This window comes from Bos indicus x Bos taurus, chromosome 11 (assembly GCF_003369695.1).
Source record: "Bos indicus x Bos taurus breed Angus x Brahman F1 hybrid chromosome 11, Bos_hybrid_MaternalHap_v2.0, whole genome shotgun sequence".
In the NCBI taxonomy this organism is placed as follows: domain Eukaryota; kingdom Metazoa; phylum Chordata; class Mammalia; order Artiodactyla; family Bovidae; genus Bos; species Bos indicus x Bos taurus.
This window is the reverse complement of record NC_040086.1, coordinates 92,431,151-92,444,332: the sequence shown is the minus strand read 5'-3', so window position 1 is coordinate 92,444,332 and position 13,182 is coordinate 92,431,151.

Below are 13,182 nucleotides of genomic sequence, written 5' to 3'. Positions count from 1 at the left end.
GGGGACGAGAGAGGATGAGATGGTTGGATGGACATGGGTTTGGGTGGACTCTGGGAGTTGGTGATGGACAGGGAGGCCTGGCGTGCTGCGGTTCATGGGATCGCAAAGAGTCGGACACAAACTGAGCAACTGAACTGAACTGAACTGAACTGAAAATGACCTTGAACACTCAAGGCAATCTTGAAAAAAATCACAGACTTAGAGGACACACATTACCAAACCAACTACAAAGTTAAAGTGATTTGTATGCATATTTTTATAAGACCCTATAAATAGATCAATGTAACAGAATAGAGAATATCAGGGCTTCACTGATAGCTCAGTTGGTAAGAATCCGCCTGCAATGCAAGAGACCCCGGTTTGATTCCTGAGTTGGGAAGATCCGCTGGAGAAGGGATAGGCTACTCACTGGAGTATTCTTTCGCTTTCCTTGTGTCTCAGCTGGTAAAGAATCTGCCTGCAATGCGGCAGACCTGGGTTCGATCCCTGGGTTGGGAAGATCCCCTGGAGAAGGGAAAGGCTACCCACTCCGGTGTTCTGGTCTGGAGAATTCCATGGATTGTAGAGTCCATGGGGTCACAGAGAGTCAGACACGACTGAGCGGCTCACTATACTATAACAAAATAGAGAACTCAGAAATAAATCTTTATTTACACAATCATTTCATTGTTGGCAGAGTGCCAGTGCCATTTAATGTGGAGAAGAGGAGGCGTAGAGTAACTGGATGTGCAGGCAGGAAACAGTTAAACCTGGACCCCTTACTCTATACCACACACAAAAATTAATTCAGATGGGCTCGTAGACCTAAATGCAAGGAATAAAATTATAAAATTTCTTGAAGAAAAGAGAAAACTATATTTTTAAAATATTTGTGATCTTTAGATGAGTGGAGAGTTCTTGGTCAAGAAACAAAAAGGACTAACCACACCAAAAAATTATTAAATTGGATTTATTATTTAAAATTTTTTTATCAAAAGACACCTTAAGAAAATGAAAAAGGAAAAAATATTCACAACTCACGTACCTGACTAGAGACATACCAGAATATACAGAGAACTCACGTGAATCATAAGTAGACACATACTCAGTTTGTTCAGATGGCCACAAACGTGAACAGTCATTTTACAATAAAAGATATTCTAATGGCTGATACCATATATGAAAAGACATGCTGCTAAATGCCTCTAGAGGGCAGTATAGCTGAGCCATTGATGCCAAACAAACTCAATCAGGTTTGACAGATACTAATTGGGAAAAACGGGAGGACTATGAGTGCTGAAAGAGATCACATAATGGGAAATAAATAGCAGGAAAGGTAGTTTCATAAGAAACTATCTCACAGAAAGACAGTAATATTCTCATACATGGTACTGAGTCAGGGCCAAAACAAGATGCTCCGGGATTTATTCTCTACTGAAAAGAATTGGACCTAGGTCACATTACAACAATTTCCTGAGACCTTATGTATACAATTTGGAGAGAAGACATTAATGACTTCCTTGATGACCTGCTTTGTTGTTGTCGTTTAGTTGCTCAGTTGTGTCGGACTCTTTTTGACCTCAGGGACTGTAGTCCCCAGACTCCTCTGTCCATGGGACTTCCCAGGCAAGAATACTGGAATGGGTTGCCATTTCCATTTCCAAGGAGTCATCCTGACTGACCCAGGGATCAAACATTATATTTCTGTAATCAGAATAAGTGAAGTTGCTCAGTCGTGTCTGACTTTTTGCAACCCTATGAACAGTAGCCTACCAGGCTTCTTTGTCCATGGGATGTTCCAGGCAAGAATACTGGAGTGGGTTGCCATTCCCTTCTCCAGGAAATCTTCCCGACCCAGGGATCAAACCCGGGTTTCCCGTATTGCAGGCAGACACTTTACCCTCTGAGCCACCAGGGAAACACTGGTTAAAGCAGATACCTGAGTGTAAATGAGACACGTTGCCATCTTCTGCAAATTGAATATTCTCTTTTAACTGTCCCAGATATGATTGTGGATGGAAGACTATGCTGGCAAAAATTCAAGGATCACAGTGATGTCTAAGAGTGGAAAGTTGACATGACAGAGTTGTCACACATCAATTATTTCACTCTGGAACTTCAAAAAAAAAAAAAACAATTTGGGGGAAGGCTTTGAGTTATTTGAACTAAATCACATTTAAGTGAAGATGCTCACCTGACAATCTCCTTAGGAACTCAACACCATTTTGGTGCATGTGTGTGTGTGTGTGTGCATGCTAAGTCACTTCAGTCGTGTCTGACTCTTTGCAACCCCATGGACTGTAGCCCTCCAGGCTCCTCTGTCTATGGGATTCTCCAGTCAAGAGTACTGGAATGGGTGGCCATGCCCTTCTCCACGGATGTTCCCAACCCAGAGATTGAACCTGTGTCTTTTAGAGCTGCCTGTATCAGTAAGCAGGTTCTTTACCACTAGTGCCACCTGGGAAGCCCTTTAGTGTGTGTAGTGTACTTGAATTAGTTTCATGCCATGAATACTATGGCAACAATATTTGTGATCATATAACATCGGCCCAGAGAACGAAGAGGGACTTAGGAAGTTGGGAACTTGGTTAAGTGTGTTGACTTAAGTAGAAACACTTTGGGGACTCACCATTACAGTCTGTTGGTCACTAGAGGGAGTCCTCTCCAGAAAACTGGCTAACTTGGCAGTTGGCTCAGAAATATGATAAAGCAATATTTAAATACACCATGCATTTGCTAAACTGAATCTGTATCTTGCTTGTTCATAACCGTGGGAAAGAACACATACCCTCAGGCAAGAAGGAACAACTGCCGTTTGATAGCAATAGCATCTGATATATTTAAACAGTAGTGGTTAGCTGTGCTACAGGCTTAGGCAAGAAGAGGTTTACTTGTGGGAATACTATGAACAGGATAAACCAAGGCAAGATTTTACTGGTAAACCTGACATTTGCTGAATCTCCATCAGAGCCGCAGTGTTAAAAAGTGTAATTGGCGCTTTATGATACAATTGGTAGAGTTTGAACAGGTTATAGATCAACTTTGGGATATCCTTATGAGGGACAGATGGGCAGTGCTCCAAAATGATACCTAGACCCTGAGTGAATATAAAACTTGTTCTTTGGTGGATGAAATATAAGTATGCCTAAAGACCAGATGCAACCTAGAGTTTACTGAGCCATGACTTTTAGAAATTATACCAGTTATGAGAAGTAAAAGATATATGAGCAAACATTATTTTTCTAGGAAAGTTTAAAACATTGGCCTTGTTATAGCAACCAATGTATATTATATGTATGTGCAAATGATTTATTCTCTCTGCCACAGTTACACAGCATAGTCAAGAATTTTAGACTAAGTTATAAAAATAAATGAAAATGGAAGAAACATAGGTATGAAATGGTTGCAGAGAGGCGGCCAAGGTGGCAGAGAAGGCAAACCCTGAACGCACCTTCTCCCATGGACATACTAAAATTACAACTACTTATAGAGCAAATGGACTTCCCAGGTAGCACAGCGGTAAATAATCCTACTACAAATGCAGGAGATGCAAGAGTCATGGGCTCGATTCCTGGGACTGAGAAAAACCTGGAGGAGGAACCGGCAACCCATTCAAGTATTCTTGCCTGGGAAATCCCATGGACAGAGGAGCCTGGCATACTATACAGTCCATGGGGTTGCAAAGAATTGAACACAATTTAGCAATTGAGCCCACAGAGCAAATATCTATGAGAATGACCTGAAGATTAGCAGAAAAGATTTATCACAACTAAAGACATAAAGGAGGAACCACAATGAGACAGGTAGAAAGGGTGGAGATGCAGTGCAGTTAGGACCCATACAGCCAGGTCGTGTATGGGTGCATGCTAAGTCGCTTCACTTGTGTCCAACTCTGTGCAACCCTATGGACTGTAGCCCTCCAGGCTCCTCTGTCCATGGGATTCTCCAGGCAATAATATGGGGGTAGATTACCAAGCCCTCCTCCAGGGGATCTTCCAGACCCAGGGATCGAACTGGCATCTTTTATGTCTCCTGCTTTGGCAGATGGGTTCTTTACCACTAGTGCCACCCATGTCAGCGATCTGCAAATTAGAGGAATACCACAGTTGCTGAGATCATCCCCCAAGAGCAAGGTGTCTGCGCTTCACGGCAGGCTGCCCAGCAGGAGGTCCTGCACTAGGAGGATGGGCTCCTAGAAGATGCAGCTTTGAAAACCAGCAGGACTACATTTAGAAGAGCTAGACTGCTATTAATACTAAAAAGAGAGATTCTACTCTTAATGAGCATCCACAAAATCTCACATGATGCAAATCCAGTACAAAGGAAGTGGTTTGAAAGTGGCCTGGTTCAGATCCGCATTGATCTTGGAGTGACTTCTAGAGAGGCAAGGGACAACCGGGACTCCCCTTAGGGATGGAGATGATAGTGGCAGCCATTTTTGAGCTTGTACTGGCAAATGCCATTTTGGAATTCTCCTTCTATTAGTGCCCAGTACTTGGCTGCACACACTAAAGGCCAGACCAGTCCCAAGCCCCACCCTCCCCCAGGCCCAATCCATGTCAGGCAGACAGCTGCACAGAAACTTCAGCCCCATCCACCAGCAGGCAGGCACCAGCCCCTAGCCCCTGGCTACAGTCAACTGTGCAAGAAGGCTATCCCACCCTCCAGTGGGTCCACAGCCATCACATAAGTGAGTCACAGTTACACAGACAAGCAGCAATCATCCCAGGGATGCAAAGATGGTTTAATACCCACAGATTGTTAAACTGACTCATCACATTAACAAAATGAAGAATAAAAACCTTATAATCATCTCAATATATGTATAAAAAGTATTGACAAATTTCCACATCTGTTTTTAATTTTAAAAAAACTCTAAGGTTTCCTTGGCAGCTCAGTGGTAAAGAATCCACCTGCCAATGCAGGAGACACGAGTTCAATCCCTGATTCAGGAAGATCGAACATGCCGTGTGCCACCACTATTGAACATTCATTCTAGAGCCTGGGAGCTGTAACTACTGAGGCCTGTTCCTGAAGCCCGCACACCCTAGAGCCCATGTTCCACAACAAGAGAAACGATGGCAATGCGAAGCCTGTGCACGCACAGTAACGAAAGAGTAGCCCCACTTGCACAACTAGAGAAAAGCCCAGGGAAGCTATGAAGACCTAGCATAGCCAAAAATAAGATAAATTAAAAAAATAAATCTCAATAAGTCAGTATTAAGAGAACATACCTCAACATATTAAAGGCCATATAGAGCAAACCCACAGCCAGTATAATACTCAATGATGAAAAGCTGAAGGCATTTCCTTCGAGATCAGGAACAAGACAAGGAGACCCACTCTTGACACTTTTAGTCAGCATAATACTGGAAGTCTCAGCTACAGCAGTCAGAAGAGAAAAAAATAAAATGAATCCAGATTAAAAAGGAAAAAATTTGTAGATGACATAATGGTATATATAGAAAATCCTAAAGATATTGTCAAAAAACTATTAGAATTAATAAATGAATTCATTAAAGTTGCAAAATACAACATTATGTACAGAAATTTGTTACATTTTCATACACTAAAAATGAAGTATCAGAAAGAGAAATTAAGAAAATAATCCTATTTATAATTGTATCAAAAAGAATAAAATATCTAGGAATAAATCAAATCAAATAGTTAAAAGACTTATATTCTGAAAACTGCAAAACACTTATGAAAGAAATTGAAGACAACATAAATAAATGGGAAGATGTACCATGCATATGGATTACAAGAATTGATATTGTTAAAATGACCATACTACCCGGGACAATCTTCAGATCCAATGCAATCTCTTATCAAAATACCACAGGCCTTTTTCACAGAACTAGAATAAAAGGTTTTAAAATTTGTTCAGAGACACAAAAGATTCTGAATAGCGAAAGCCATGTTGAAAAAGAAGAACAAAACTAGAGGTGACACACTCTCCTATTTTAAATTATACTGCAGTGCAACAGTAATCAAAATAGTATGGTACTCACACAAAAATTATTCAGTGGGGCAGAACAGAAGCCCAGAATTAAAGCCACACTTACATGGACAATTAATCTATGACAAAGGAGGCCATGGGGAAGGGGGACTTCTGAGATGCTAGTAAGAGTTCAGCCGTGGTTAAGTCCATGTTCTCATCTTGTGATTACTCAAATCTCTTAGGACTTGTTTAATTTTCTATATATGTATCACACTTCCACAAAATGTTTTTAAATCAATCCATAAACTATGTATAAACCAATAAATTATTTTGAAAGTATTGAAATGATTTGATAAGCTATTGGCTTTCAGCTTTTAATGATTTATTTTTGTGAAGCAATTCTATAAGATTTGGCAGAGTTCAGCAAATGTTTTGTGGAAAGCCCCAGGTAGTAAATGCTTTGCGGGCCATACAATCTCAGTCATAGCTATTCAATTCCCTGTCATAGTGCAGAAACAGTCATGGACGATATGTTAGTGGATGAGTGTATTATGTTCAATAAAACTTTTTATTTAAATAATGTAAGTATTATATAACAAAAATGGGTGGTGGACCTGTTTTCATAGCAGGCCATAGTTTATGGACCCTTGATGTTTACAGTTTAGTTTTAGACACTAAATAGAACTCTATTTTTTTAATTTATAAATTAGTTTACATTAGTACAGAAGGAAGTGGAAGTGTTAGTCTCGCAGTCATGTCCTACTTGTGACCCCATGGACTGTAGCTGGGCTTCTCTGTCCATGGCACTCTCCAGGCAAGAATACTGGAATGGGTAACCATTCCCTTCTCCAGGGGATCTTCTCAACCCAGGGATCAAACCCGGGTCTCCCACATTGCAGGCAGATTCTTTACCATCTGAGCCACATTAGTATGCCAGTTGGTCAACATTCTTAACATCAGTGTTGTCTATAGGAACTGAAACAATACTCTGTGGGAGAAAGAAGTTACAGAACAATATAAACAGCATAGTTTCATTTGTGCTTCTACTTTGTATACAAATGGAAGAGCTCTTTGGAACTGGGAGGTGAAGACTTTCATTTTTACTAACTAAACATCTGAATTATTTTAATATTTGGCAATGAGCATACACTACTTCTGAAATTTAAGCATGGAACTACAGAAGGGAAGTTCCAGGCTTAAACGATGGTGACCCTGCTCTCTGGCATGAAAAATTAGTGGCCTTGAGTATTGTGTTAGAACAGACACCAGATTTCTCTTCTATGGGATGCTTGGATATATCAGGGGAACTTTACAGATGCACATCCAAGCAAAAGTAAGTTAACCTCCTAAGCAGGTAAGAGTGTATTGTCCCGTTCCACAGGATACCGGTATCATTAACCAGAATGAGCAAAGGCCCCATCCTCATTCTGCTAAGTCGCTTCAGTTGTGTCTAACTCTGTGCAACCCTATGGACTGTAGCCAGCCTGGCTCTTCTGTCCATGGAATTTTCCAGTCAAGAATACTGGAGTGGGTTGCCATTTCCTTCTCCAGGGGATCTTCCCGACAACTCCTCAATCTCCCCAGCAAGATCTCAGCCATATCCTTTCATGACTGACGTGTGCTCTAAGGCCATATGCATGGGCGTGCCAAGTCATTTCAGTCGTGTCTGACTCTTTGTGACCCTATGGACTGTAGCCCACCAGGCTCTTCTGTCTATGGGATTCTCCAGGAAAGAAAACTGAAGTGGATTACCATGCCCTCCTCCTGAGGATCTTCCCAACCCAGGAATGGAGCCCATGTCTCTTACATCTCCTGCATTGGCAGGCAGGTTTTTTACCACTAGAACCACCTGGGACAGTGAAAGCTAATTGTCCAACCCTTACTAAACATGCAGGACTTTCTAAGTGGGGCTAGTGGTAAAGAATACACCTACCAGTTCAGGAGATGCAAGAGATGTTGGATCGAAATCCTGAAGTCGGGAAGATCCCCTGGAGTAGGATACGGCAACCCACTCCAGTATTCTTGCCCCAAAATTTCCATGGACAGAGAATCCTGGTGCTATGTAGTTGCAAAGAGTTGGACGTGACTGAACACACTTTCACAGACACTCAGAGGAGTGGCCCTCTGCACACTTGCTAATACAGGATTCATTAACACGATTATTAAAACCTAACAGAGGGACTTCCCTGGTTGTCCAGGGATTAAAAATTCGCCTTGCAATGCAGTGGACCCAGATTTGATTTCTGGTCAGGGAACTGAGGAGCCTGTGTGTGGAAATTAAAGATTCCACATGGTGCAGTGAAAAATGAATATCCCCATGCTGCAACTAAGACCTGGCACAGCTAAATAAATGACAAATACCTAATGGAGATAAGTTATATTCATGGAGGGCTTCAGCCCTCTTACATAGATGGCTCAATCTATTTGGGGCCAAGGATCATTGTGAGCATCTGATGTTAATAATCTACATCATTCCGGGGGAGGAGGGGAAGCACATTTCTACGTACATACAAAAGGCACATGCCATGTCGGAGGGCACATAGTCCTGTGTAGCCCAACTAACAATTTTCTTGGAGAGTCAGAGGCATTTCTAAATTGAGAACCACTTAAGTAAAGACTAATGTTGAAATAAGCCAGACCATCAGAGGGCAGAATACCTGCAAATACTATGGACCCCCTTAGGATCACTGCCGCTAAATTAGATCTTGGCAGATTGCCCCCTAGGTCCCACTGAGGACCTTTAGAAGGATTCAGAAGAATGTTTCCTCTAAGGATCTTGTTGAAAAGGCTTAGCTTTGCATTGCACTGTAATCGCTTCATGAAAATCCATGGGACACAGTTCTCTTAAATCACAGAGCCAGAATTGGTAATGCATGTCCTAAATAATCTACTTGTTTTTATCTCTTAGATACTAAGAATCATTTAAATTATCTTCCCACCTTCTTCACATTGGTCATTAGTGAGTTTAGAGTCAGTTGAACTTCTAACAAAGTTATCAGAACCTCTTTCTGAGTTTGTACATTCGTTTTACACTTGTTCATTCAGTCGTGTCCGATTCTGTGTGACCCCATGGACTGCAGCATGCCAGGCTTGCCTGTCCTTCCCTATTTGCTCAAACTCATGCCCACTGATGCCATCCAACCATCTCATCCTCCATCGCCCCCTTCTCCTCCTGCCTTTATTCTTTCCCAGCATCAGGGTCTTTTCCAATGAGCAGGCTCTTCGCATTAGGTGGCCAAAGTATTGAACTTCAGCTTCGGCATCAGTCCTTCCAGTGAATATTCAGGGTTGATCTTTTTCTTACACTTTGCTTTTTTTGAAGATTTGTTTATGTGGACCATTTTTAAGGTCTTTTTCAAATTTGTTACCATATTGCTTCTGTTTTATGTTTTGGTTTTTTGGCCACAAGGCACGTGGGATATTAGCTCACAGACTGGGATCGAAACTGCATCCCTACAGTGGAAGTCTCCACCACTGGACAAACAGGGGAGTTCCATCCTACACTTTTACTTTTTTCCTTCTTGTCCCTCTGTTATTTTTATGTTTTTTCTTGTTGTATCTACCTTTCTAAACAATCCAGTTCTTTTTAGAAGTAAATACAGTAGGGAAAAAAAGAAACAGAAAGAAGAAAAAGGAAAGAGCAAGTGAAAAAAAAGAAAGAAAGAAAAGAGGATTGGGAGGAAGAAATCCAGCCAGACACATACTTGGTTAGTTTCTTTTCTTGTGAACCTGGGGTATTTCAAAGTATGACTTAGTGACCCCAAGATGTAAATGAACAGAAAGTCAGGTCTCTCTCCTGAACAAGACCCCAGCTCCTGTGATATGTACAGAAGCTCTTGAGGATGCTTCCCAGAATTCAAAGGACCAGGCCTACATCCTCCTCCTTGGCCCGGGAGCCAGAGGTGTTCCCTGGAGACCAATGACTCCACATCAGCTAACAACTGGAAAGAGCTGTTTGGCCGATACTGCAGTTGAAACTGAAATAATTAATGCTAAGAGCCATCCCAATTTATAAATCATATAAAACATTATTGTAACTCCATACTAAAAATTCACTCGGAGGGGCACCTGACATCAAGATGTCTAGAACCCAAAGAAGCTGATGGTACTTCATAAACCAACCTGGAATTCTATCCTACCTTCATCACTTGTCTGTGGATTAGCATTAGCACACACACACACACACACACACCACACACTTTTTCATCACCAGAAGTCTACTGTTCTCCCATGTTATTTCATGGCAAGTAGACAGGGAAGCAATGGAAACAGTGACAAAACTTTATTTGGGGGGCCCCAAAATCACTGCGGACAGTGACTGCAACCATAAAATTGAAAGATACTTGCTTCTTGGAAGAAAAACAATGTCAAACCTAGACTGCATATTAAAAAAGCAGAGACATTACTTTGCCTCCAAATGTCCAGAGGTATAGTCAAAGCTATGATTTTTTCAGTAGTCGTGTACAGATGTGAGAGCTGAACTATAAAAAAGGCTGAGCGCCAAAGAGTTGGTGCCTTCAATCTGTGGTGCTGGGGAAGACTCTTGAGAGTCCCTTGGACAGAAAGGAGATCAAACCAGTCAAACCTAAAGGAAATCAACCCTGAATATTCATTGGAAGGACTATGCTGAAACTGAAGCTCCAATACTTTGGCCACCTGATGTGAAGAACTGACTCATTGGAAAAGACCCTGATGCTGGGAAAGATTGAGGGCAGGACGAGAAGGAGGTGACAGAGGATGAGACAGTTGGATAATATCATCAACTCAATGGACATGAGTTTGAGCAAACCCCGGGAGATGATGCAGAACAGAGACTCCTGGGATGCTGCAATCCATGGGGTTGCAAATAGTTGGACGTGACTGAGCAACTGAACAACAACATATTACTCTATCCCCGATCTTTAAAAAAAAAAAAAATCCCTATTTTCCAGAATACCCACCATTGTTCCTCAATCCTAGTGGTCAATAAGTGGGGTGGCTGAGTCACATCTGTGAGACATGACCATGAATCCAAGGAGGCTCTGGGAATATTCTCAGCACTAAGCGGGAGGCACCTGACATTCTCCATCTCCCTTGGGCAGAGTTCCCTAGGGTCTAGCAGGAAGAGAGAACACCTTCTCCCTCAGAGATAAGGAGCTCCAAAGAGGCCAGGCCAAAGATGCTAAACTATTATGGGCTGGGAGGATCCTCAGCTCAATGATTCTGGGGAGCTCTGTCTTATGAAAAGAGGAGTCAGGATGGAGCTGGGCACCAGAGGTGGGGAAAGAGAAAGGATTTGAAACAGCGTCGGGAAACCCATCACTCTTATTGACCACATTCTCAGTGGTTTCCTTTAACAGGGGTTGGGGAGGAGGGTAAGGAGGCTGGGACCTTCAGCTGAAGTGTGGGTTCTGAATACACTTGCCAACATGGCATGGAAAAGGCTTCCACATCTGGAGAGACAGCTGTGGGAGAGAAAACTTCTGGACTCAGGAAACAACCAGGACTAAACAATCCACACTGAGCGGGCACGCCTTCCTCCCTGCCCGCCATCTGAAATCGGTGAGTCCCAAAGTGGTCATGAATCAAACCTTGTCAAAAAACTTGAATGTTTTGATGTCAGTGAATCAGGAAAATGTTATCCTTGTGTTATTGTCAAAATTAACCAAATGAAATCGAGTGTTATCTATGTGTACACAAAGGAATGAGTGACCACTGTGAGTAAGCCTCTGGTTTTCATATGTGTGGTTACCTAATTGCAGACCAGGCAGACTTCCAACATTTAACCATGACTGGTTGCTTACTTGATCAAATGTTTTTCTCTGCCTCGTAGTAAAAGTAGCTAACTTTGGGGGTGGAGGTGCTGACGTTAGGTGCTGTGCTTTGACGTTAGTTCACTGAGTCCTCTATGAGATAGGGCCTCCCATTATCCCCATTTTAAGGGTGGAGAAACTGTGCCCCAGAGAGGTTAAGTAACTTGCCCTAGACCATTTGCCTGATGAGGACAGGACCCCAGACCTAGAAAGTGGGCCAGAGCCCGAGCTCTTAGCCTCTCTGCATCCATAACAGGCAGAGCATAACCTAGACGCTTCAGGGAGAAGCCAAGTTGCCTGGGTTCCAGTCCCTGTTCTAACAATCAAAATATCATGATAATAAGGTCCTCCCACCCCCCATGCCTTCATTTCCCCCTTCTTTAAGACAAGCGAATTGGACTACAGTCTTCTCTGGTGGCTCAGTGATAAAGAACCCACCTGCCAATGCAAGAGATGCAGGTTCGATCCCTGGGTCAGGAAGATCCCCTGGAGAAGGAAATGGAAATCCACTCCAGTATTCTTGCCTGGGAATTCCCATGGACAGAGGGATCACAAAGAGTCAGACAGGATTTGGCAACTGAGCACCCACAAATTAGACTACACGATCTCTAAGAGTTTCTCTGGCTCAGAGCTCCACTGTGTGTGCTTTAAAGTTGAAGCAATGAGAAATCAAGAGGCACCTTCCAGGAGAGCAGGCTCGAGCTATTCCTGCCTGGACTCTGCCCCAACCGCATGCGGTGAATGAAATGGAATGCTGCTCTTAAGATTGCAACTTGAGATCTGCCACAACTCTTCCTTCCATCTGTTCAAACTCCTAAATGACCATCCAGGCATGCTTTCATTTTACAAATATTTATCAAGGGATTTTTATGTCCCAGGCATGGCGCCAGAGTGGATGGTGTAACGAAGAACCAGACACAATCCTCATTCTTATGCAGCTTAAGTAGGGAAGACAGCCTTGGAAATACTGAGATTCACTTCCGTGCTATGTGTGCCAAAGGGGCACCTCACCCAGGTGCCCATCCAGGAAGAAGGGCAGGCCAGGCTTCAGAAAGGATGGGGTATCCATTCTGAGTGACCACCAGCCACCAGAGCTAACAAACGGGGTATGGGGAACATTTCAAACAGATGGAACAGTAAATCCCCAAGGCAAGAAGAAGCAAGAAATGCTGGCATGAAAGAGAGTAGAGAGGGAGGCAAAAGATGAGACGCAGAGCCCAGCAGGAGACACATCATAGGATGCACTGTAAGCTCAGGAAAGAGTTGGCCTTTAGTCTATGGGTAACAGGGAGGCTGGGGGCTTCCCAGTTAGCTCTAGTGGTAAAGAACCTGCCTGTCAATGTCAATGCAGGAGACACAAGAGATGCTGGTCTGATCCCTGAGTCAGGAAGATCCCCTGAAGAAGGAAATGGCAACCCACCCCACTATTCTTCCCTGGAGAATCCTATGGACAGAGGAGCCTGGTGGGCT